At 42.3% G+C, this 24,099-nt stretch overlaps 4 pseudogenes; all 4 read right to left on the reverse strand.

The window, feature by feature from the left end:
• Positions 1-5,269: 5,269 nt before the first annotated feature.
• On the reverse strand, positions 5,270-6,063 carry LOC147824462 (fatty acyl-CoA reductase 1 pseudogene; annotated as a pseudogene).
• A 142-nt stretch (positions 6,064-6,205) lies between these two features.
• On the reverse strand, positions 6,206-6,853 carry LOC101701468 (fatty acyl-CoA reductase 1 pseudogene; annotated as a pseudogene).
• A 6,787-nt stretch (positions 6,854-13,640) lies between these two features.
• LOC110349241 (thioredoxin-dependent peroxide reductase, mitochondrial pseudogene) lies at positions 13,641-15,374 on the reverse strand (annotated as a pseudogene).
• Positions 15,375-15,880: 506 nt separating this feature from the next.
• On the reverse strand, positions 15,881-18,575 carry LOC147824463 (lathosterol oxidase pseudogene; annotated as a pseudogene).
• Positions 18,576-24,099: the final 5,524 nt, after the last annotated feature.

The following is a 24,099-nucleotide window of genomic DNA, read 5'->3' on the forward strand; positions in this document are numbered from 1 at the left end:
GATAGTGCAGAGTCTCATTCATTTAAATTTTGAAGACACATACGACCGCACCGTGTATTATTCATGGGTATTTATATGTATCATGCAAGTGTTAAAACAGGTGGGTAGTCAGGGAAAGGAAGCGGGGAAATAGGGCAAATCAGACACCTTCACTGCCCACATGGACAAATAGTGTATGACACCTCTCCTAGGAGGCACTTAGGAGCCGAGGCCTGGAGACAGGAAGTAGGTAGGGGTTGCCAGGAGTCTGGGGGTTGGGCTTGGGGATGAGAGTGCTTATGGGAGCAGAGTTTCAGCTTTACAGGATGGAAAGTTCTGGAGGCGGGTGGGGTAATGCTGGCACAATTATACGAGTGTGCTCGATGCCACTGACTCCAACATGTACACTTAAAAATGGAACAATGGCCCAGGTACAATGGCACACACCTGTGATCCCGGCAGCTACTTGGGAGACCGAGACAGGAAGGTCACAAGTTCAAGGCCAGCCTAGGCAACTTACGGAGACCCTGTTCAAAATCAAATTAATTTTTTTTTTGTACCAGGGATCGAACTCAGGATGTTGCACTAGCAAGGCAGGCACAGTGCCACTGAGCTACATCCCCAGCCCTGATCAAGTTAAATTTTAAAAGGGCTTGACTGCTTGCCTAATGGGTAGGGCCTTGGGCTCCAGTATCAAAAAAAGAAAGAAACGACGGTTAAAATGCTAGATTTTGTGTTAGGCATATTTGATGCAATTAAGATTAATTAATGAATTACAAAAGGATACGACATTGTAGCACATGATTTTTAAAGGGGGAGGCAGAGAGCAGCGACACACAGGCCCACCGGAGAAAGTACTGGGTGCAGACCCAGCTGGGGACCTACCCCTGACAGGCAGGTCCTGACGGGGCTCCTGGAGCCCCAGGAGGAGGCTCACAGCCGGGTCAGAGGGGGCACCGCCCTCCGGGGGCAAGCTGCGTCCCTCCATTTCTCTTATAACCTCCCTGCTGCTTCAGCTGTGTCTGAGGTGGCTGCAGCCGGAAAAGCAAGAAGAGTCAGGGTGGCACCTGCGCCAGCCTGACTCACTCGCTCCTTGCGACTCTGCCACCGTCACCCAGGAGCCGAGCGCCTGAGGGGCCCGGGAAGCCCTCACGCTCCCTCCACACAAGGACCCCTGCAAGATGGAAACACAAGGCACCACGAGCAAAAAACCAATCAGACTCCAAGCAGATAGCAGCCCATTCAAGCAACACTGGGCACTTCCCTTTTTTACATGGTTCTTCCACCCAGGTGCGGTGGTGCACGCCTGTGATCCCAGCACTCAGGAGGCTGAGGCAGGAGGATCACCATGAATTTGGCCAGCCTGGGCTACACAGTGAGTTCAAGACCAGCCTGAACTACATAGCAAGACCCTGTCTAAAAAAAAAAAAAAAAAAAAAAAAAAAAAAAAAGTTCTTCTAACTTTTAATGTAGTTTTTCATCTCCTAGGCATTTGTAATTAAGTGCAAACTAATTCTACTAGAATGTTTTCCTTAATGACACATTATTTTTGGATTTTTATTATTTTCATTAGTATATGTTTGCAATACATGGTAATCATATTTATTTGGGGAAATTGGTACATGGACATTTCACATCATGATCATTTTTAATCCTCCCACCCTGCTCTCGCCTCCTTTTCCCAATTCCTCTCCAATCTCCAGAAAGTCTACCTCCCAGTTTCCTACCCTGTCTCCTTTATTCTGCTCTTCAAATTATTTGTAGTCTGAGTTTCTCACACAAGAGAAGCAAAGCAATATTTAAACTTCTGGGTCAAATTTATTTCACTTAACTCTACGGTTTCGAGATCCATTTATTTTCCTACAAATGACTCAGATTTATCCTTCTTTATGGCTGAGCAGTGCTCCGTTGTGTATATAGACCACATTTCCTTTGTGCATCTAGCTGTTCCTGGGCATAAGGCTGCATAATTTAGCTGCTGTGAATTTTGCTGCCATAAACCTGGGATTGCATGGATCACTGTAATATCATGACTTCAACTCTTTGGGGAAGATTCCCAGTAGAGATCTACCTGAGTCAAATGGATTTCTATTCTTAGTTTGTTGAGGAATCTCCATACTGATTTCCAAAGCACTTGTACTAGTTTTCAGTCTCACCAACAGTGTAGAAGATTTGCTTTTCCCCAAATCCTCAGCAGCACTTGTTGGTTTTTTCATCCTTGATGATGGCTATTTCTTCCACACTAAGATAGAATCCCAGTGTTGTTTTCATTTGCATCTCGCTAATGCCCAAAGATGAAGCACTGGGCCTCTATGGATTCTAAGCACAGGGTGGTAGCATGCCCACGTAGTCAGATTGGCTTCCTGGCTCCAGGAAGGACATGGTATGGTTAAGGGTGCTTGGCAGAGTGCTAAAAAGTGCTGGAGACTTAGTTCTCTCCTTTTCCCATGCACATGGGCCCCCTGCAACCTATCATAGTAGCATTAAAGTAACAAGTGAATGTGAAAGCAGCCACCTTCTCCTCTCCTGTTCCAGAAAAAATCATCATGTCTCTGCTTTAGGTGCTTGCAGACAACGTGAAGTCCCAAGAGGAGTAAAGCTCAGCCTTCTCTTCATGAACGCCTTTATCTCATGTGCAGGAACTGTCAGACATCTGTGAGGAGTGGGAGAAGTATTTGGGGAGGCAGGGAGTGTTTCCCAAGGAAGCCCCTATGACCTACCTAGCCTACGATGTGTGTGGGTGGTGCAGAGTTTCTCCTTTGGAGATCCCAGTGTCTGGGCCCATCTTTCACTGTTGTCACGCAGTTTGTACACAGACATAAAGCTTTGAAAACTTCTGTTACTCCTGAGTCCCGGATGTGTAGCACCAGGCCGTCCCTATGACTCTGAGAGGCCAATTTCTTTAAGCCTCGGTTTTCTAAGCTATAAAATGGGAATAGTAGCAAGTGCAGATTAAGTGAGGTAAGACCTAGAAAGCTCACCTTTGGCCTAGCACATCGTAAAGCCAGCAAACTCAAATGCTCACACTCACCATTCTAGCGAGGACATCTGGTCCCGTGTGACATTCTCAGCAAAGAGCTGGGTGCAGAAGCTGAAGACCAGGGCTGAGGCCCTGAGGACATGCTCTCCTGAGTCAGGGACGCTCCTGGGAGGCCACTGGCCTGTCCCACCCATCAGCTGCCTCAGGCCTGGAGCTGGACAGCCACCTTCCCCCAGTGCCCCAACACCCTGCCCAGCCAAACTGGCTTTGATCAAAGACTGCAGTCCCTCTCCTGCCTGTGCCCAAGAAAGGATCCCTACTGAGCGCTCTCATTTGTCCCCTACTCCAGAGGCACAGCCTCCCCTCAGGCAGTGGTCTCACTTTCGGCTCTGTGCATGCACCCCGCTTCCTTCTGCTGCTCAGCCATCCCTGCCTTCCAGTCCCCTGCCCGCCTAACCTGCTCTGGCAGCACAAGTACCCTAGGGCCTGGCGGAAGAAGTCTGTGATTTGCAACCTCTGGAGAGCATTCGAAGGAATAAACGTTAATCTCTGCTTTCACTTCATTCACGTGGAAAGGGTTGGGGGCCGCCCACTGCACCCATTGTGCCAGGACACAAGTGGGTCAGAGATGGACACTTTGATTGTCCTTTTTCGTTGCGCATATTTATGGGGACAGTGTGGTAATTGGATGCATGTGTACAGTGTGTGATGATAAAACCAAGCTAACTAGCATTTCCATCTCCTTTGGATTTTTACGTTTTTTATTAAGATGTAAAAATCATACATATTTACAAGGTATTGTGTGATATTTTAATACCTGAATACCACGTGTACTGCTCAAATCAGGATGATTAGTATTTCCTCCTCCTTTTTTTTCTTAAATTCACCATACTGGGATTGAACCCAGGACCTTTACACTGAGCTACGAGCCCAGCTCTTATTTTTTGTTTCGAGACAAGGTCTCAAGATGTCACTGAGTTACCCAGGCTGGGCTCAAATGTGCCATCCTCCCGCCTCAGCCTCTCAGAGTGCTGACATTAAAGGCCCGTGCCACCATGCTCAGCTTAATGTTTCCTCTTCTCACTGCTTTGTGTTTGCATGATCCCAATCACGTGTAGGTTCTAAAAAGCTGACCTCATAAAAGTTGAGAGTAGCATAACTGGTCACCAGAGTCTGGAGAGAACAGGATGAGAGAGGCTGCCCAATGAGTACTAAGTTATAGTTAGATAAGAGAAATTCATTCTGGTGTTCTGTTTTACGGTGCCATGGCTACAGGCAATCATAACGTACTGTAGACTTGAAAAAACATAGAAGAAAGGATTCTGAATGTGTTTTTTTGTAAATAAAGTCCTTTATTTAATTTTATACACATTATGCATATTTTTCTTGAAGGAATTCAACTTTCAGTGTCAAAATTAGTATGTGTTTACACACAAGGATATTTTCTTGATGTTATTACTAGCTGCAAATACATTCTTCCATAATAATGCACTTTCAGATAGTATGAGCCTTTTTAAAGTCCTAAAACAATATTTATAAAGGGAAGACAGCACAAAAGTCTCAAGAAATCCTCGTTTCAAAACATGAACACAATGTCACAGGATTTTTATTTGATCAAAATTTGGACAAGAAAGTTTATTCCTACTCTTTTTGATGCTAACATAGTTTTATTGATATAGATTTTCAAACCCATTTAGATCCAATAGGGTCTTTAATATATAGCCTTCTGATTATAAAAGCAACAGATTATACTTACAGAAATATGATATGTACCAGGCATTTAATCAGAAAAAGAAAAGTGAGAACATATTTTTCATGTTTGATACCCCAAATAACTTACAGAAGGAAGTAAAAATAGTTTGGCTATAGTTTTAATAAAACTAAAACCCACTACAACTGATGAAAAAAATCAAACATTTAAGGATCAAGTATCTACCAACTCAGCTAGCATTCTGTCCAAATTCTTTCCACTGCACTGAATATTAGAAGTATATGTGAAGGCATTTTGAATTATTATGTTCCAGAATTGCACAGTTTTACTGGTCAATGTTCCTATTTCCCTATTCTTGCCTTTACCCTATCCTTTGCTTTCCATGGATCAAAATGTTAAATCATAGTATTGGCGGCTCTTGCAGACAGATTTGAGCTGGCATACAGCATTGTGCTCACTAGGTTTTATGAGCATAAACATTAAAATGTTACATAAAATGTACCATGTTTTACTCTACACACAGATCTAAGATGGTTTAATGTCTTGACAAAAGGTGAGGTGACTTAAGTACATTTTACATTTTGTGCATTTAGACCACGAAATGCATAGATGTTCTAACGCGAAATTCTGGGTCTTCGGTATCTCATAGTGCTGGATGCTCTGAAGTATGACAGAAACTTGTAACACAGACTGACCACAAAGTACCACATGTTTCTTGCCATTTGTGACCTTGTAATAAAAATGCACCAGATCAGGATCACAAGGATAGTATTGAAACCGTAACGTATGTTCCGCAACTTGTTCAAATGTTTTCTAGCTGCAGGGAGACCAGACATTTCTTCATTCAAAACATATTTCTTAGTTCCCATGCAGTAGTTTTCTATATATTCTGCCCAATGTGATTGTCGTACATCAATATTGAAGGTCTTTATATCTTCAGGGTTTAGTTGATTCATTAACATATTGACATTATCAGTATTCCAAACCCAAGAATTACTTGTGAAATATTCAAGAAACACCATAGATTTGTGAAGATGTGTTATTGTTCTCATCATTCTTGGGCTTCTTCCAGTCATCTTGAGGTAGGTATCATACAGGAATGCTGGGGCCTTATGGCTTACAGCAATCCAGTAATGATATAAAAGGTGATTGGAGGTTAGATTTACATTGGGCCATCTGAAGGCCTGTTCGAGAGGATTCCTCTTGAGAGTGGAAATGACATGGTATTCAACTTCACCCCAGTGGAAAGGATTAGTGCTGCCTGTTGTACAATTATTCACCATGATGTTTCTTGGTCTATTAACTCCAGAATACCAGGCTGCTGCAAGACTTGTGTTGACAACTACATCTACAGGAACAAGATCTGCAAGGGCGTTGTTGGAGGCACGCATTGTTCGAAGAATTCCTTTCCCTGCTGCAATAAAGAGACCACTTGGTCCATTAAAGTTATCAATCCATCCAGGAAAAGATTCTTTCCAACTGGCACCAACAATTGACTGCCTTATAATCGCCACATTTAGCTTTGCTCCTTCTTGCTATACAACATATTCTGCCAAAGCTTTTGTGTATCTGTATGTATTAGGTCTGTCTCCTGTTAATTTTGGTGTGATATCATTTACTAGGCCATCATCCATCCATTCTAAAGAATCAATCAGCTTCTTGGGATCTACAGGGGGTGGATAGACTACTTCATCAATATGCTTTCGATTGCAGTCGGCATATGCTGTTGAGACATGCATGAACACTTCCAGATTCTTCATTCGTTGTGCAAGGAGAATAAGCGGTCGTGTAGCAATCACATTTAACTGAACAGCGTCTCTTAAATTTTCATTAAACCGTACTGTAGCTGTACAGTGGAATATAATATTGGTAGAATCTATGATGACTTCTTTATCTTCTTCACTAAGAGCCAGTTTAGGCTGGGTGAATTCACTGTTGATTGCTACAATTTTCTCTCTAAAATCTGTATTTTCATCTCTTAATCTGTCAAAGAGCTTGCCACTAAGAACTTCTTCCACTCACTCCTGGGGTGTCAGTCCAGCTTTCTGCCTCACCAAAACATACACTGAATTCACCTTAGGACAAGACCTGAGCAACTTTTCCAGAAGCACCTTTTCCAGAAAACCAGTAGCTCCTGTCAGAAGAACGTTCTTTCCTTCACAGTATTCTGGGATTGAAACCATTTTGACCCTTTTTAAGGAAATCTTCCCTAATTAACTCCACACCAGTTGGATTATCTCTGCTCCAAGATACCTCAGCACCCAGCTATTCTGTTATATCCGGAGCCCTGGCGGTCCCCGCCCCGGCCAGCTGAGCTCCGGGTGTGCTAGAGGGAGGGTGGGGCCGGTTCTGAATGTTTTCACCACAAAGAATCAATAAGTATTTGAGGAAACAGACAAGCTGATACTGATTTGAACATAACGCAGTGTATGCCTATATTGAAACATCATGTGGTAGCCCATAAATATGTACAATTTCTATTCATCAATTACAAATAAATTTGAACAGGAAATTACTTAATAAGATCACATGTCCATTAGAAGATGCTAGTGAGGCATCAGTAGACAGGACAATGTACTCTCCTCCCTTCTCCTTTCTTTCTGTTTTTTTAATCTCTTCCTGAAATTTAGAACAAGATAGAAAAAGGGAACTTGACCTTTCTGCTAGACTGTCTTGGAATAATGTCTATTAGCCTTTTCAGAGGTGAACTTCGTACATCCATTTACACTGCCTAAACCAGAACCCCAGAGGATAAATGCAGAAGCTAGATTGAGATCTAAATGCTTCTTTGTCTTATTCTAATCCAAGATACTTGAATTTCAAATCCATTTGTTTCATCTTACCAAAGTGTGTAGTGTCTTGGTTGTTAAATTCTGGAGATTAATTTGACTCTTTTCATGTCTTCTCTCTAATTAAAATACAATAAAACTAAATAGGGTGTATCTTAGTTTTCTGCTGCTAAGACTAGCACTCCATGAAGTAAGAGGTTTATTCAGTCCGTGAGTCCAGTGGCTGGAAGCCCAGACACCATACTGCTGAGATCTCAGCATGGCTGCACCACAACACGGTGGGCAAACAGTGCCTGTGGAAGCCATAGGCAGTGGTTAGTGTTCTCTGGAGGAACAGAATCGATAAAAAATGCAAGTCTAGGCCGGGGATTTAGCTCAGTGGTTTCGCCGCCTGCTATGCAAGCGCAAAGACCAGAGTTCGATCCCCAGCTCAGTACCAAAAAGAAAAAGAAAATACAAGTCTAATTATGCAAAGGGATTTATTAGGAGGCTCAAAGGATCAGAGGTGGGAGAGTCCACGGCTATCTGTAGAATCAGAGGAGAGCAAATCCCACAGCTTCTCAGGCAAGAAGGTGCGAACTGTGAGCAAGAAGGATTCCTGGGCCAGAGGCCTGCAGGCTCATCAGTGGTTGCCCATGTGATTCTGCCCTGGAAGGATAAAGAAATGAGACCTGGAGATAGATGTTCAAAGGCGACGGCAGCAAAGGATGGGCCCCCTCAGGAAGGGGGAGCTCTGCAGGTCAGGGACACTTCCTCCTCCCTGTTCATTCCATCCAAGCTACAAGCTCCTTGGTGGTGCCGCCCACCACTGCGATGAGTCTTCCTACCCAGTCTGCTAAAACTCCACAAAGACACACCCAGAACCAGGCCTTAGCCATCTGCTAGGTGATTCTCACTCCAGTCCACAAGTCATGATGTACGGTCACAGGGCACGTGCTGGAGAAAGTAGAAGCAAGAGCCAGGCCACACAGCTAAACCCACTTTAAAGTCATCTGTTCTCCAAGAAGCAGCTGTCCCATGAGACCTGACCCACCCCTCTCAAGAGTGGTGCCCACTACTCAGTCAACTCTTCTAGGCTCCACCCTTTAAAGGTTCTACTGCTTCCCAACATCACCACCCTGGGGACAAGGCTTCCGGTTTATGAACCTTTGGGGGCACACTGAGGGGAACCTTGACTACTTCGGAATAAAAGCCACACAATTAAGTGGGCAAGATTCTCACCCTCGTCTAGAAACAGAAAGCCTCTCTGAACACCCTCCTCTGAATGGTGATGATTTGATTCTCAGTAACAGTACCAAAGCTGGCTTCAATATCATCAGCTCGAAAAATTCTGTCTTCAAGTCCCTATTCACAACCCCAGACCTGTATAAAACATGTGACATGATTTACAGAAATAGCTGGTATTTTAATTCTTCTATGGAACCTTTTCTAACTGTTCCAGTAAAAAGTCCCTTTTACATTCCTGTAATATGACATATAATTTCAGCAATATTTTTAGTTTCATAAACTTTAAAAACTGGCCATTGACCAGTATGTCCAATTGTATTTTGGATCCCTACTTTTAATACTACTCCTGTAATTAATTGCTAGATTGTAATAAAGAGGAATTTCTTGGCTACTTCTATTTTGTTTTGTTTTTTTTGGTACCGGGGATCGAACTTGGGTCCTTGCGCTTCCGAGGCATGTGGAGGAACCACTGAGCTAAATCCCCTGCCCCAGCTACTTCTGATATTTCCACAAGAAAACACTGGCTATGTTTTACTTTGCCTTATGTAATATTTCTTGCCTTTCCAGTTACATGTGTCAATAATTCTATCTCCCTTTTTTTTTTTTTTTTGCATAAGTAGATTTGAGCTGGATTTCTTTTTCTTGCAAAGGCAAGAGACCCATAGCTCTAATTCCCATCTTTCTTCTGTGGAGCTGGTGGTACCTGGAGCCTCACATCTCTCTCCTTTGAAGCATTCTCAACTCCAACCCTAACTGTCTACTCCCTCGGAGCACTGGTGAATCCTTCCATGCCCCTCTTCAATAATTCTGCCTTCAAATTCTGCTTCAGGGGCCTTCGCAACTCACCCGCTTCTAAGAAGTTTAAGGGGAAAGAAACATATCATATGGTATTATAACATGGCTGATTCATGTCCCAAAAAAGATACATCCAAATCTTAACCCCAGTATTTGTGAATGTAACCTTATGTGTAAAAAGGGTCTCCACAGATGTAATCCTGTTAAGATGATGTCATTAGCGTGCACACCAAACCCAACATGACTGGTGTCTTTCTAAAGAGAAAAGAGACATAAGGGAATGTGAAGAGCCATGGGGGATGTCACCTTAGGACACAGGCGCGGACTGGAGTCCACCCCTGCTAGTCCAGGACTGCTGAGGGTTGCTGATTATCACAGAAGTGAGGAGGAGAAAAAAAAAAGAGGTGAGGAGAGTGGCATGGAGCAAACTGTCTCCCTAGATTCCTCAGAAGCCATCAACCCTCTGAGTACCTTGATTTTGGACTTCCAGCCTCCTGAACCGTGAGAGGACACACTTCTGTTATTTAACCACCCAGTCCATGATAGCTGTTGTGGAAGCCCTGGGGAATGCACACACTAGGACAATGGTTGTCTTGTGATTCCCAAAGGTAGTACCAACTTGTCCTTGAGTAGCACAAGACCATGTGACCCAGTGAAGCCAGGTCTAGCACACTGCCAGACCCGTTGGCCCTTTCTTAGCCTCTAGATTCTGTTCCCTTACACATCTGCTTCATTCTTCAGTCACTCCCCAGGACCCTCCGGAGGGGCAAAACCACTGTCAACAACTTCAAGCTTTGTTTCTTACAAGCTCTGCCACCAGACAGAAACTGATTCAACATTCTAGACCCTAAGTCAAAACTCCTAGGGAAGGGCCCAGTATGAGTCAAGAGATCCCTTGGGCCAATCAGGGAGGCAGGTCACACTGCACAAAATGGCATCTCAAACAGAAGTGACAGAGGACATCTTCTGGAAGCTTGCAGAAGAAGAAAGGGACAACACTTTGATGTCAACTTCATTTCTACCTTCTTCCTCATATGCAAGTCTTCACAGTGTCCTCTCTTCAAAATCTCTCTCTGTCTCTCTCTCTCTCTCTCTTCCTCTCTCTCTCACACACACACCCACACTTGAAATTCTTTGTTTTCTGAAGCTTTAGAACAAGCATCCAACCACACAGGACAACAATACATTCTACTCTATAGAATGTTATTCATCTTAACTTCCTGCTAGAACAATGTACCAGAATACACTCTTAGAGTTTTATCAGTCACATAGTGGAATTGTAAGTGGTGAGCCCCTTGTAACCTCACTACTCAGAAGGGTGTGCAGCAAGTGTTCCTTGGGTCACAGTGCTTTGAATTGACAACCCCTGTGAGCTGTGTGATGCCTGCCTGTCCCTGTTCCAGGCTGTGGGGCAGGTCTCAGCTCAGCACCATCTGAGGAGCTGTTGGAGACTCAGCCTCTTTGGTGTCAACTCTTCGTGCTCTTTTGTAACTGCTGACTGTGGGTCTGCAGCCCAACCTGGCTCCCATCAATGACTGCACACAGCCCTTGCCTCGCTTGGGGCAGCTGAGCAGAGAAGCATGAATGGTTTTAAAAGAATCCATCACCACTACTGACAAATGAACTTAAAACATGTTCTTCTGGCAATCATTCAATAGCATCACCTTTGAATACAAAGCACAGTCCAGTGATTGATGAGCATCTTGTGAGTTCAGCTTTACTTTTTTAATTAATGAAGGACAAACTCCGAAATATTCTATTAATCGATCACATTCTACAATATTATGCAATCAGACTCTAACAATTTTGGAAATTTTCCCTGCCTTTAGTCTTGATCAGATGCATCGAGACAGACAATCCCTAAAAGTCTTAATAACTTCAAATAGTATTTCTCACCTATGCTGGTGATCTTTTATGGAGTGGCCGAGACCCTGCCCCATGCCGTCTGCATTCGGGGACACAGGCTGACAGACACGCCGCCGTCAGTCCAGACACCACGATTACAGCGACAGGGCATGGGAACATAGCAAACTGTGCTTTGGCTCTTAAGAGGCTCTGTCTGGAAGAAGCACCTGCCCCTTCTGCTCACATCCCATTGGCCAAGCGGCCCAGGTGGCCACGCCTCTACTGGGGGCGGGGCCGGCGAGGCGGAAAGCTCAACTCTACATGCTGAACCCTGTGAAAAGTCTTAACGCTAACCAGAGGCCGCCCCTCCTGGGCACCCGACAGCCAGCTCAGTTTTCTTCTCTTAATCAACATTCACTGGTTCTCTCCCCAGAAGAGACATCTCAAAAGTGCCGCCCAGGCACGGCTCAGTAGTGTCTTCATCAGGGATGCTTTAGTTTTCTAGGGCCTTTGTAGAAACACGGCTGACTGGATTGGCAGAAACAATGGAAATTTATTTCTCACAATTCTGGAGGTGGTAAGTCCAAAGCCAAGGTCTTCTCTGAAGGCCTCTCCTCTACTGCGGATGAGCATCTCCTCCCTGGGTCCTTACGTGGCCTTTCTTCTGTGAGGATGCACGCCTGGTGTCTTCTCACGAGGACAGTCCTATGGGATTAGGGTCCACTCATAGGGTGAATTTATCCCTAAATACCCCGTTAAAGCCTCCATTTCCCAATACAGTCACACTGGAGATTAGGGCTTCAACACATGAATTTTGAAGGACACAGTTCATTCCATAGCGGGAGATGACACACAGTGACCTGACTGGGTCTGGATAGGATCCTTCTCATTCTTGAGGCCAAGAACTAAAAAGTAAGGCTACAAAGATGAAATGAGGACCAGATAGCACCAAGAAGCATCCCTACTCAGGGAGGGGGAAATGGCGGACAGACAGCAGACTGGTCTAGAGCAGTCCTGAAATCTCTGGACAAATAATGTGAAGTCTGCCCTGGGCGACGACAGCAGCCCTTAAAGGTGCTCGGTGCGGGAAGCCTCCCTACCGATAACCCTCCAGGGCTTCTGGCTCTCTCTTTCACTGGACACTGCCACACCTCCAAGGGACCTGCTTCGCTGGAGGGCTGCACACCTCACTCATTCCACATCAGCCCTAAATGATGGGTGGTCAGGGATCATTTTAAATCTTTAATGCTGATAGTATTTTTTAATTCAACTTGGTGACTCTTTTGGAAGGCCCGCCTGCAACCGGCTTTGTATCTATTTCATTCCAGAAAAACTGCATGCGCTGACAGCCACACCCCCAGTGTTTTTCAAAGACATAAATGATTTAGATCTTTATTCTTATATGTACTAGTTCTTACAGAGGTTTTAATAACAGTGTGATGACCAAGAAAATCGAATCAGTCAAGTGATTTTTTTTAACAGTAGATATAGATATGCTGCCCTTTGCTATAAGGCTACGTTCTTTTAATATATGTTTATTTTTATATGTTGCATTGAGCACTTCGAGCAAGAAAATAATTTGCACTGATTTCAAAATGCAATCATATTGAACCAAGGGATTCAATATATAGACTTTATAATTATACCTAGGCAATATCTAGGAATACAGGTAGATGCTAAGCCAGTTAATAAATGAAATAAGTAAAATAACTATAAATCTAAGGGACAAGGTTTTGAACTATCAGGTAAATCACTTTGCCATCATGTTTTTTAGTAACATGACTCACATTCATTTCTATCACATACAGATCCCTTTCAAGAGTTAACTTAGACTGCTGATGGTAACAACAGAAAACAATGACCTTTGTTACCTTAAAAGAAAATTTACTACAAAGAAATTCAAGAAGAAAATTTCAGGATATTTGATCAGAAACTTTCTGTGCATGTGATACCACTTTGGTGTCGGGAAAGACTCCAGGAAGGATAAGAAAAAAGAGTGCTTTCTTTGTCCACTGAAGACATGATTTAAGAAATGGGAACTAGGCTTTCTTCGGAACTTCACTAACCATCAAGAGGTCCTCAGAGGATTCCTGAGTTTCACACTGACCACCTTTAGAAAGCCCTAGCCCATGTTACAAAAACAAAACATTGGGTCGGGGATTTAGCTCAGTGGTTTTGCTTCCTGTTGCACAAGCGCAAGGACCCGAGTTCGATCCCCGGTACCAAAAAAAAAAGAAAAAAAAAGAACATACAAAAACAGAACATTTAGAGTAGCATGTGTAAGTACAAGCACAATAGGGGGTTTTGCCTTCTATAAATAATCCTCTTTGAAAGGACTAAGACCTTCCAGCTTCACTTCTTGTCTGGCTGGAGAAGCTGTAGGTCCACATGGATGACCTGCTGATGGACCTTCTCAAAGTACTCTTTGGAGGCTGTTGGATTGGGCTTGATTGTAAGGGAATCTGGTGTTCAGTTTGCTGGGCAGACTTCTCCATGGGTGTCCACCAACTGAATGCCTTGATCAAGCAGAGGGGCTCTTCCATGCTTTGGCCTACTGGGAGATCACTGACACCCACTCTACGATTCCACCAGAGTCTTCCTTGGTGTACTGATGCAAACAGGATGGGTAAGGTGCGAATCCACTGAAACTGCAGCAATTTCACAGGTCACACTGTGAAACTGGCTTCGTCACTAAAAACAACAGTTTCTGTGGGACACATGAAGGTGAAATCCAAGGGACAGAAGAAAAGCACCAAATATTTCCCCTTCAAGTCATCAAACATAAGTCTTTGAATTCTCCATTAACAACAGCTGTGCCCTTCAAATAGGGCTCGTGCAGGGTGACAGCAGAAGCATGTTATGACAAACTGAGGCTGAAGGCGAGTTTTGCTTGAGCAGAGCAAGACCACAATACGTTTGTTGAGCACTTTCTTTGCAAGCAACAGGTCTATGGGCCGCAGAGGCAGAAATGCCCTGAGCTGTCCTCAGACGTGGGGCAACCAAGGCCCGGAGCAACTGTTCCCCTGCATCCTCAGTCTTCAGTGCACACAGAGTCCCAGGCTCTGTTTTAATATTTTTTATTGCCAAAATGTTCTCTCAATTTTATCTTCTGTTTGAGATCTAAAACCACTCAGCCTTTCCAACATTGTGAATCCTCAAGTTTCCCATTAATTTCTGCTTGGAATCCAGCTAATTCTTCTCTGACCTTGTGTCGTCAAATGCAACCAATAAAAACCAGTATGCATTCTCCACGTTCTGCTTTCCTGCCTCCTTCCCTAGAGCCACAAAGTGATTCGGCATATAATCTGCCTTCCAATTCGCCAAAAATTTTGCCACCATGCAACGTGTCATCTTTCCAGACCTTATAACAGATTTTTCACCACCCACAAATTGTTCCTAAAACCAGTGACAAATTATACTTTTCTTGCTACTTTCCCTGCTCCTGGCAGCAATTTCTGTATTAAAAGAAAACTAAATTATGGATAATAGCTGGACAAATAGTCATGTATCTCTCAAGTTGCATGTCCATTGTGTATCAGCTGGTGATGACAAGGAGCGGAGTCGGCTCCATGTCATCGTCGCTACAGGGTGCAGTGTGACAAAGACACCACCAATGGTCTGAAGAAGGGAATGTGTAACTGGGCCACTAGATCTTAGACTCCTGCCCATGCCTTATGGGACAAGTCAAGTCACATGACCTTGCCTGATTTCAAGAGTGTGGTAAAATACAATCTTACCACGTCCCTGGACAGTATAGTACCAGAATAAAAGGAAACACTGCTTCTGTGCAACATACTTATTTTCTTTTTTTCTTTCCCTCTCTTTTTCTTTCTGGTACCAGGGATGGAACTCAGGACCTTGCACTTACAAGGCAGGCACAGTGGCACTGAGCTAAATCTCTGGCAACATACTTATTTTCTTAAAGTATTTAGGAATAAGTTCCAAAAACTAAAAATAGAAATTCTAGTTGACCCAGCTATATTGATCCTGGGTGTATTCCCATAAAAGTTCTTTTCCCACCCAACTATAGTGGTATATACATACCCATGTGTATAGCAGAGCAATTCACAATAGCCAAGCTCTAGCAACAGCCTAGATGACTATCAACAGATGAATAGATAAACAAATTATATATATATTTCAGCCATAAAAATAAAATCATGTCATCTGCAGAAAAATGGCTGAACTTGAGACTATAATGTTAAATGAAATAAATCAGACATAGAAAGTTAAATATTTCCTGGTTTCTCTTATATGAGAAATCTAAAATATAAATAAGCAAATTAGTAAAATTGGGGGTAGAGGACAGGAAACAGAAAGGCAGACTGGAGATGGGAAGGAGGATCAAGGGAAATGAGGAAGGAGGGAGGGAGGGAGGGACCAAAGTAATGAAGACAGGTTATGTGCGAGCACTAATTCTACCAGACGAATACATGTTAGGTATTCCAAACATACAGTAACAAAAATACTCTGATTCATAACAGTATGATCATACTTTATTGATTTTACATAAATCACAATAGTATATCTTTTTTTATTCTTTTATCGGTCCATTTTAGGTATACAATATGTTACATTTATCACTGGGTTCTTGTACCTGGACATGATGCATCTTGGTTCTTATTTTTTCCCCATTACCTGTGCGCCCTTCACCCCCTCCACCCTTCCCTATTTACATAGACTTTGTTTCCATTTCTTTCTTTTCTCATAGTTTTTCCTTTCCCTTCTTTCCTTTCCCCTTTCCCTCCCACCACCCCTGCACCTTTGGTTAAAATGATTTAAACGAGCAATAGTATACCTTTAAAATTATGTTTTTCCAATACATTCATGTTACAACACACATTTTTTTATGAAAGTGTTTGTCAAATCTTTTTGAAGAGGTGGTATGGGAAAGTTATGAGAAACAGGAGAATGAGACTTGTACACAAATCTTCAGATAGACTTCAATATTTGGCAATTATTTCCTTCTTTAAATTGTTTTTATTTTTTTATTTTGGGACCAGGAACTGAACTCTCAGCCTTATGTTTGCCAGGCAGGAGCAGCACCACTGAGCTACATTCCCAGCCTGAGTTATTTCCTTTTATGACAGATTTTTAACTTTGAAAAATATCAAAATTGCAGTGCATCTCTTAAAAAATCAGCAGTGCCAAATATATTGAGCATCAAGTTTCCCTGATATACTGTTTCCTAACTTTTATGCTTACAGAATAATGGTTTTAAATGGTAACCAGAACTATCTGCAGTTAAATAATCTCATATCTGAATTAAATCATGGTAGAACTGTTATAGTTTAAAATTCCGATTTATTTATTCATCAGTAAAATGGATGGTTTGATGATATCCCCAGAAAATGAGGCTTTTATATATAGGAAAATGATAATCGTATAGCTGCTATTGTCATTGGTATAAACACTAATGAATCAGATATTTTTTCTACACTGTTATTTCTACTTGAGCAAAATCCTAGAAATAGTCATTACCATACCAATACTGAAGAATTAACCATTCCTTAAAGAAGGAACCAACTTTACATTAGTATTTCTTGGTTATGGTACTTAGTCTTGGTATTATTGAACACAATGAATTTTTCTTACTGAATATGGGTAGATTAAGGCAAAAGTATATGTAGCCAGATCCCTTCAGTAGTTTATTCTTTCTTATTTAAAACTGTTGCTGGGCCGGGGATTTAGCTCAATGGTTCCACCTCCTGCCTCGCAAGCGCAAGAACCCGAGTTCGATCCCTGGAATCAAAAAAAAAAAAAAAACTGTTGCTGAGGCTATAAAAACTACAGATCTGCTGGTTGGAAAGATACAAATTGTACTTGGACCAACACTCAGTATTTGAAACATGGTATTAGAATCTTGGTGTTCACAGCATCTTCCTTTGATCTACCTTAATGGCTGTTGCTCAGCGATGTGCACAATGCTGATTTTCAAATGATGCCATTTATTGCCATGTATCTTCACTGGGTGTCAATTATTTCTCCTTATTAAAAATACTTAAGATTTGGGCAATAATCTACTCTATCTTTGTAAGCTCTCCATTGCCTAATTTTTCATTTTTATAACCATTTTCTGAAGGGCTACTGCACTTCTGTTCTGTCATATTTTTCACATAACTATGTGGTCCCTTCCCCTCAAAGGAGGAAGGATTTTTGAATGAGCCTCCAATTCTGTCCCACAATGTGAAGTACGGTCCATAGTTATAGTCAAAGAACAGGTGGCGGTCTGTATGATGAGCTGAGCCATTAATAAATGGCCTAAAGATCTGAGGAACATGAAAATCACCATCATGAGTGGAAATTGTCCAGACATTAACAAAGATGTACAAACCTAAGTAAGCCAACTTGTGTAATGGAAAAACAAAAGGGTATATATGGTAAGGTAGACTCTGAAGAAAGCCATCCAGAGGGTGAAATGCATGACTTGCAAATGGAGTAGTAATCTTCCACATATGATGAGGTTTCTGTATGCACTTGTATACAAGTTTATGATAAAGGCCTCTGTGAATCCAATAGATCAGCATGTCGGTGAAAAAGAGGAAGGATATTATACTAACAATGAGTTGCAACCAACCATGGGGAAACTCTATGTCGTCAAACAATTTGCTGTAACCTCTCGCCTCTAGCAGGAACAATGCAACAGTGGGAATACTGATCCATGGATGGTGAATTTAATCTCTCAATAGACTTGATTCTCTAAAACTTGTGGATGTTTCATTAATGAATGGTCATAGATAAAATAATAGCTCAGTGTTGCACAGAAGAAATAAAGGACAAAAGCATCAAGGTTTGTTACAATCAAGAGACCAATAGTTTGTCGAAATGTGTCATCCTCTGGCCGTGTGGATGGATATACATATGGTGTAAAAAAATAATAATCTGAGCCACAGGACTACCAGGACTGTGCCACTCGGCTGTGTGTGGCGGCTGGCTTCCATACTCTGATTTTTTAAAAAAGAAGCTCCAAACAAATGTTTCAGGAGACTACACCTAAAAAGGGAAACCATTCTTCATGGATATTTCTGTATGCTGAGAATACCTCAGGCCATTTCCCAGTGATCCTCAAAATGCAAGTTCCACAGAATTTGAAAAAGTTACGTGAGGGGAAAAAAATACTTGTACGTCCTGGCAAAACTGACAAAAGGTGGACGCAGGATGAGGCAGGTTTCTCCACTGCAGAGCCACCCAGGAGCACCTCCCAGAGCACGTGTACCTGGAAACGTGCCTTAGCAAACCTGGCCTTCATCTCTAAATGGCATTTCAGTAAGCGAAGCTGCTCCGTGTCGTGCCTCGGTTTCTGTTTCTCAGGTGAGTTAGCTGTTTTAGAAGAACGTGCTGTGGCATCCAGAGAATTTCCTGTAGCTAGAGAAGACATCTCAGGTCGTGGAGCCAGCCCTGGCATGCCAGGCTTGCATGGTCTGGCTTCTTTGCAGTTGGGAGGCAGCTGCCAGCTAGTGCAGTAGGGAAAGGCCTGCTATGTCGTGTGGATAATCATCCCATTGCAGATTCGCTCTGCTTCCTACTTCTCACCAGTGATCAGGCAAAGGTGCGGGGGTTCGTTTTCTACACAATACCAAGGTTGCCCTTTTAGAAGTTCTCTTCCTGTAAACACTGCCTTTCGTGCATATTAATGTGATTCACTGTATTAGAAGACAGCTACACATGTTCTCCATAACCTCCGTGGGCCTGGCCCAAACTCTCCTGTGCAGTCCCACTAACGCTGCCCTATTGCTCTACTGCTACTGGTTGCCTCCACGGCTTTGGGCTGCAGTGTGACCACCATGCCCTGGCTTTCCCTATGGAACACAGGGAGGCTATCTACCCATGTACACCTGGATACCACCATGTATGGCATTAGAGGCGCAAGACTGATTTATCTCCTGTTAGGAACTGCGTGGAGAACAATTTAACATTCGATACACCCTCCAGAATGAGTTTCCTCTCTTTCTGTTCTCCTGCCTTATTTACTCCAAGAAGATTAGGAGAAGGATAATGCTCCGTGGTTATGTCTTCTCTGGGACTTGCGAGTGAGACACAGCCAGCCTGCAGAGCATATGCATGCGGGTATTCCAATGTGAGGCTGGAGCTTCGCTGATCAGTGAACAGAATGAACCGCAGCTGCTAGTTTAGTTCTGGCTCGAGTCAGAAGTTGTGACTTATGCCGTCTCTAAGGGCTGGTAAAAGCTCTGATTCATGCATGAGCCACCCAGGCCATATGGGGTAGGCAACTCAGCTAGAGTTGGAAGATTCTATTCCAATTTCATTGAGCCCAGGCCAGCAGTGCCTCTGATACCAATCCATCACCATTTTCTGATGCTTAGTAGAACAGCAGCATTTAAAGCCACATGCTTTTAATCTTTGTATTACAATATGACTTAGAATTCACTGGTAAAATGTGTGGAAAACTGCTAAAAATGACCCTCCTGAACAAACATTTGTCTTTGTCTCTTTAAACAAAGACGTTAGTCTCTGGTGGTCCCCTCCTTTGCTTAAATGCCCTCAGGAATAGTGCGTGGGTTTATGCTTCCCAAAAATTCCCACTAGGGTACCCCAAGCAGAGGGATGAGGATATCCAGAAGGGAATCCAGGAAGTGTTTCTGAAGATGAGTGAAATTCCTTTGAAGGAGCCCCTGTTTTCACGTGTGTGTGTGTGTGTGTGTGTGTGTGTGTGTGTGTGTTATTGGAGACTGAACCCAGGGCCTTCACACTGCGCTACATTCCCAGCCCTTTTTTGAGACAGAATCTCACTAAGTTGCCCAGGCTGAGGTCAAATTTGCAGTCCACCTGTCTCAGCCTCCTAGAGTGCTGGGATTACAGGTATGTACCACCATGCCTGGCTCTGTTTTCACTTTTAAATGTAAATAAATTGTGTCCTACTCTTCAGGTACTTATGATTACTTTACTAAAATAGTAAATATAAACTGAAGTGCTGATATCACTCAGGATCTAGTCAAAAAATAGAAAACACACTCACTATTTTAACAGAGAATTTACCATTTAAAAGTTGATAATCAATTATTATTGATTACCTTAAAAATGTAAAAAGCAATTAAGACACTAGAGCTGGGGAACTAAGAGAAGGGGCTGGGTTTACAAACCCTGGAAGCCCCCTCAGCTGGGTCCCTCTCCAAGGTGGGGACACGCATGTCTGGGCCAGGGGTTTCTAAAGCGACTGATAAGGCTGGTTCTGGACAAAGCAAGCACTGCTACTGAAACATCTGCTTTTGCTGTCAGGTAAAGAACTGTCAGGGGGCCTTGGGGTCAGTCACAGGAAGCAGGGAGCGGGGTCCTTCCTCCCTAGCCTGGCAGGCGCCATCTTGGCAGAGCCTACAAGGGAGCAGCTGGTGCAGCAGAGCTGGGTTCGGAGTCTCAGCCCCAGCAACACCAAGCTGACTGTGAGAGTGGAGGAGTGGAGCTGAGGGGCAACGACAGCCAGCACAGTGCTTGCCTGATTTGGTTTTGTTTTTCTAGTACCAGAGATCAAACCCACAGAGCACTGAGCTACATTCCCAACCGTTTTTTAGGGTTTTTATTTTGCGACAGGGTCTGGCTAAGTTACCCAGGCTGCCTTGGAACATGCAACCCTCCTGCCTCAGCCTCCTGGAGTGCTGGGATTATGGGCATGCGCCCCCACACCTGGCTTACCTGCTTGTTGTCTAAGAACAGTACTAGTTGAGGATGTTCCAGCCTTAGTCATCCCCTGGCTTTAGATGTCTCTGCCAGGCGTTCTTGGCCATAACCAGCCCAATGTGAATTCACTGAGGAGGCAGTGAGTGAGGTCGAGGAAGCCCAGCATTCCCATTGCAGTGCTGACATTCCCATGGCTGAGGACACACCTTGGCGAGATTACCTCTTACATAACATGAGGGTGGATCCAATTTTCTTAAAGTCCTTTTCACCTTTTTTAATTCCTGGAGATTATTATGAGAAAGCTCTCCTTTTATAAGTATTGTTTTTATGAGGACCCCCAAACAATGACATTGCTAAGACCCTATTAGGAGGAGGAGAGCATGGAGAAAGGAAATGTGGGAGAAAGAAAAGGAAATGGGAAAAGATCTGTGCCCAAGAGAAATCTGTGAGGATGCTGAGGTGGGGCAGGCAGGCAGCGCAGGGGAAGTGACTGGCATTTCTGTGATCCTGACTACTTGTCATACGATTTCTGGTAGCTGTGAAATGGAAGCCTTGTAGCTTGATTATCCTGTGCAGATGCAGGAGAGGATAGGATGGGTACCAGCCCACTGGGGAAAGCCAGCCTTTCTTCTGTAGGAGGAAATTAGAGTCCAGTGTCAAACACCGAATCCTCTCTTCCTTCAAGGCTGTAAAAGCAGAAGATGAGAGGCCTGTACATATTGCCATCTACCACAAGGCATTTCTTGACATCCAACTCCCTTCATATAGATGAAATACTTTGTGCTTCTTGGCAGGGTGATGTTATTTCAGTGCAACGTACGTGTAATTCACTCTTGCTGAGGGACATATTGCTTCTAATCTGATCACAGAAAAGACCAGTGAGTACCATGCACTAGGTAATGCTGTGGCTGGACCTTGTGCGTGTGGCGTTGATGTCAAAACACTTGCAGTCCCCCATAACTCTCCTTGAAAGGGTTACAAATCACTTGGTAATTAAATATCCTCTTCAAGATATCATGGCTGATTTAATGAAGGCTAGACCATCATAACAGATTGTTAATCTCAGCTGGTAGGGTTTTTTTTCCCTTTGTTTCATTTTCAAAGATTTTTATTACTGTAAGATATTTGGTAATATTCTTTATTAGGCTGATAAGTTTTGAATTGCTTTTCCTTTTATTATCACATTAGTTCCTTCTTAATGGTTTTACTAGAACTCAGAAGTCTCCCAAGTTTTAATAACCTCTCTTTTTTCAGTACTTATAGTCATGGAATTAATTGTATAAAATCATGATCCTTCACTGAATATGTCACTGGGCAAAAAGAAGAAAATTCAATAAGAAGAATTAGACCTTGAAGAGTGATTAACGACTCATCTTGCTTCAGATTTTTCACTTTAAGACTTTCATTTGCTTTGCAGGGGCACAACTTCCTTTCTTGCGAGCTCTAACAATATTCTTCAGCCTGAGGAAGACTTTGGAGTCCTCTGGACTGAAGGATAGTAAAATTAAACTTTTTAGACATCACCTGACTTTTTAAAAATAACATATATTAAGGGCTGTTTTCATTCACATAAGAATATTCTCTTTGTACCTGGCTTTAAAGTGTAGACAACAATAAAATGAACTAAAAGAAAGTATCCAAGCTATAAATTAACCAAGTTTTATTAGTAACTTATTTTCCTTGATCTATGGTGATAATTTTATCACTAATAAATGTCTAGTAATTCAAGAATGGAGATCAAATCTCTATTAACTAACATGAACCAATATTAAAATAGCAAAATATCAGCTATAGGAGGATCTGAAAGAATAAAAATTTTAAATAATCTCTTATGTATTGTCAAACAATGAGACTATCAAGCAGAAATAGTTTAGTTTTCAAAAAGGAATAAAGAACTGAATGCCTAATTATAAGAGCAGGAGTTGGGCAATTAAAATTGTAGCTACCAGAGCCGGGGCTTTAGCTCAGTAGTTCCAGCACCTGCCTTGCAAGCACAAGGTCCCGAGATCTATCCCCAGTACCAAAAAACAAAAATTGTAGTTACCAAAAAGCATTATTATCAAATGAACAATTATTTTCTTTGATCAGAAAACTACCACTTTTACCTGTGGGGGGGGGGGGTAAACAGCAGCAAATTAAAACATTACCCTCATGTCAAAATTTGTCTTCTAAACCTAACATATAATGGGTGTGTAATAAATGTCTCTTAAGTGAATGGATTTGTTCCATTAATGGGTTCAAACACATAAAAAAGAACTAAGCCCATCAAACATAACTCTTTGGTGCTGCAATTTTTTCAACTAGTCAATTATTGATGGATTTGATCTTTGGGGAGCTGAGTTCTTTCTGAAGGTATAAATAAGCAAATTGTTAAGGGGATAACCAATGACATAAACTATTAATGGTTTTTGATTCTTGTAAAACCAAAAATAGTTTTTAACTTCTTCAAAAGCATCAGGTAACCAAATAGCTTCACTAGTGAATTCTACAAAATGTTTAAGTAAGAATTAACATTAGTCCTTCATGAACTCTATAAAATAAACTTAAAAAAATCAAAGAGGTGGGCACATTTCACCACTCATTCTGACTCCAGTATTACCCTAATACCAAAACTAGACAAAGATATCATGAGGAAAGATAATCACAGATCAGTACTGCTTCTGACTATAGCCACAAAAATTCTCAACAAAATACTAGAAAACAAAATCCAGCAACAAATAAAAAATTGTTCACCATAAACAAATAGGATTCATCCTAGGAGCACAGCCCTGACTCAATACATTTAAAAAATAACTATCGATGTAATGCACCATACTGATAGAAGGGGGGAAAGCACACATGATAATTTCAAAATCTATAGGAAATGGATTTGATAAAATCTAACACCATTTCATAATAACATGCAACAAACTAGGAATAGAGGGAAACTTTATCATACTGATAAAGAATGTATGCCACGCCAAAAAACCACAAACAGCATTAAACTTAATGCTGAAAGACTGGAAAAATCAAGAATAACACAAAGATTGCACTTATCACTTCTATTTAATGTTGTACAGAATATCCTGGCCAGGGAAACAGGCAAGAGAAAGTAATAAAAGCATCTAGATTTGATCATATAATCTTGTGAATAAAAATAT

This window comes from Heterocephalus glaber, unplaced genomic scaffold, assembly GCF_053883595.1.
Source record: "Heterocephalus glaber isolate CG9 unplaced genomic scaffold, H.glaber_assembly_v1.0 deba00001538, whole genome shotgun sequence".
In the NCBI taxonomy this organism is placed as follows: domain Eukaryota; kingdom Metazoa; phylum Chordata; class Mammalia; order Rodentia; family Bathyergidae; genus Heterocephalus; species Heterocephalus glaber.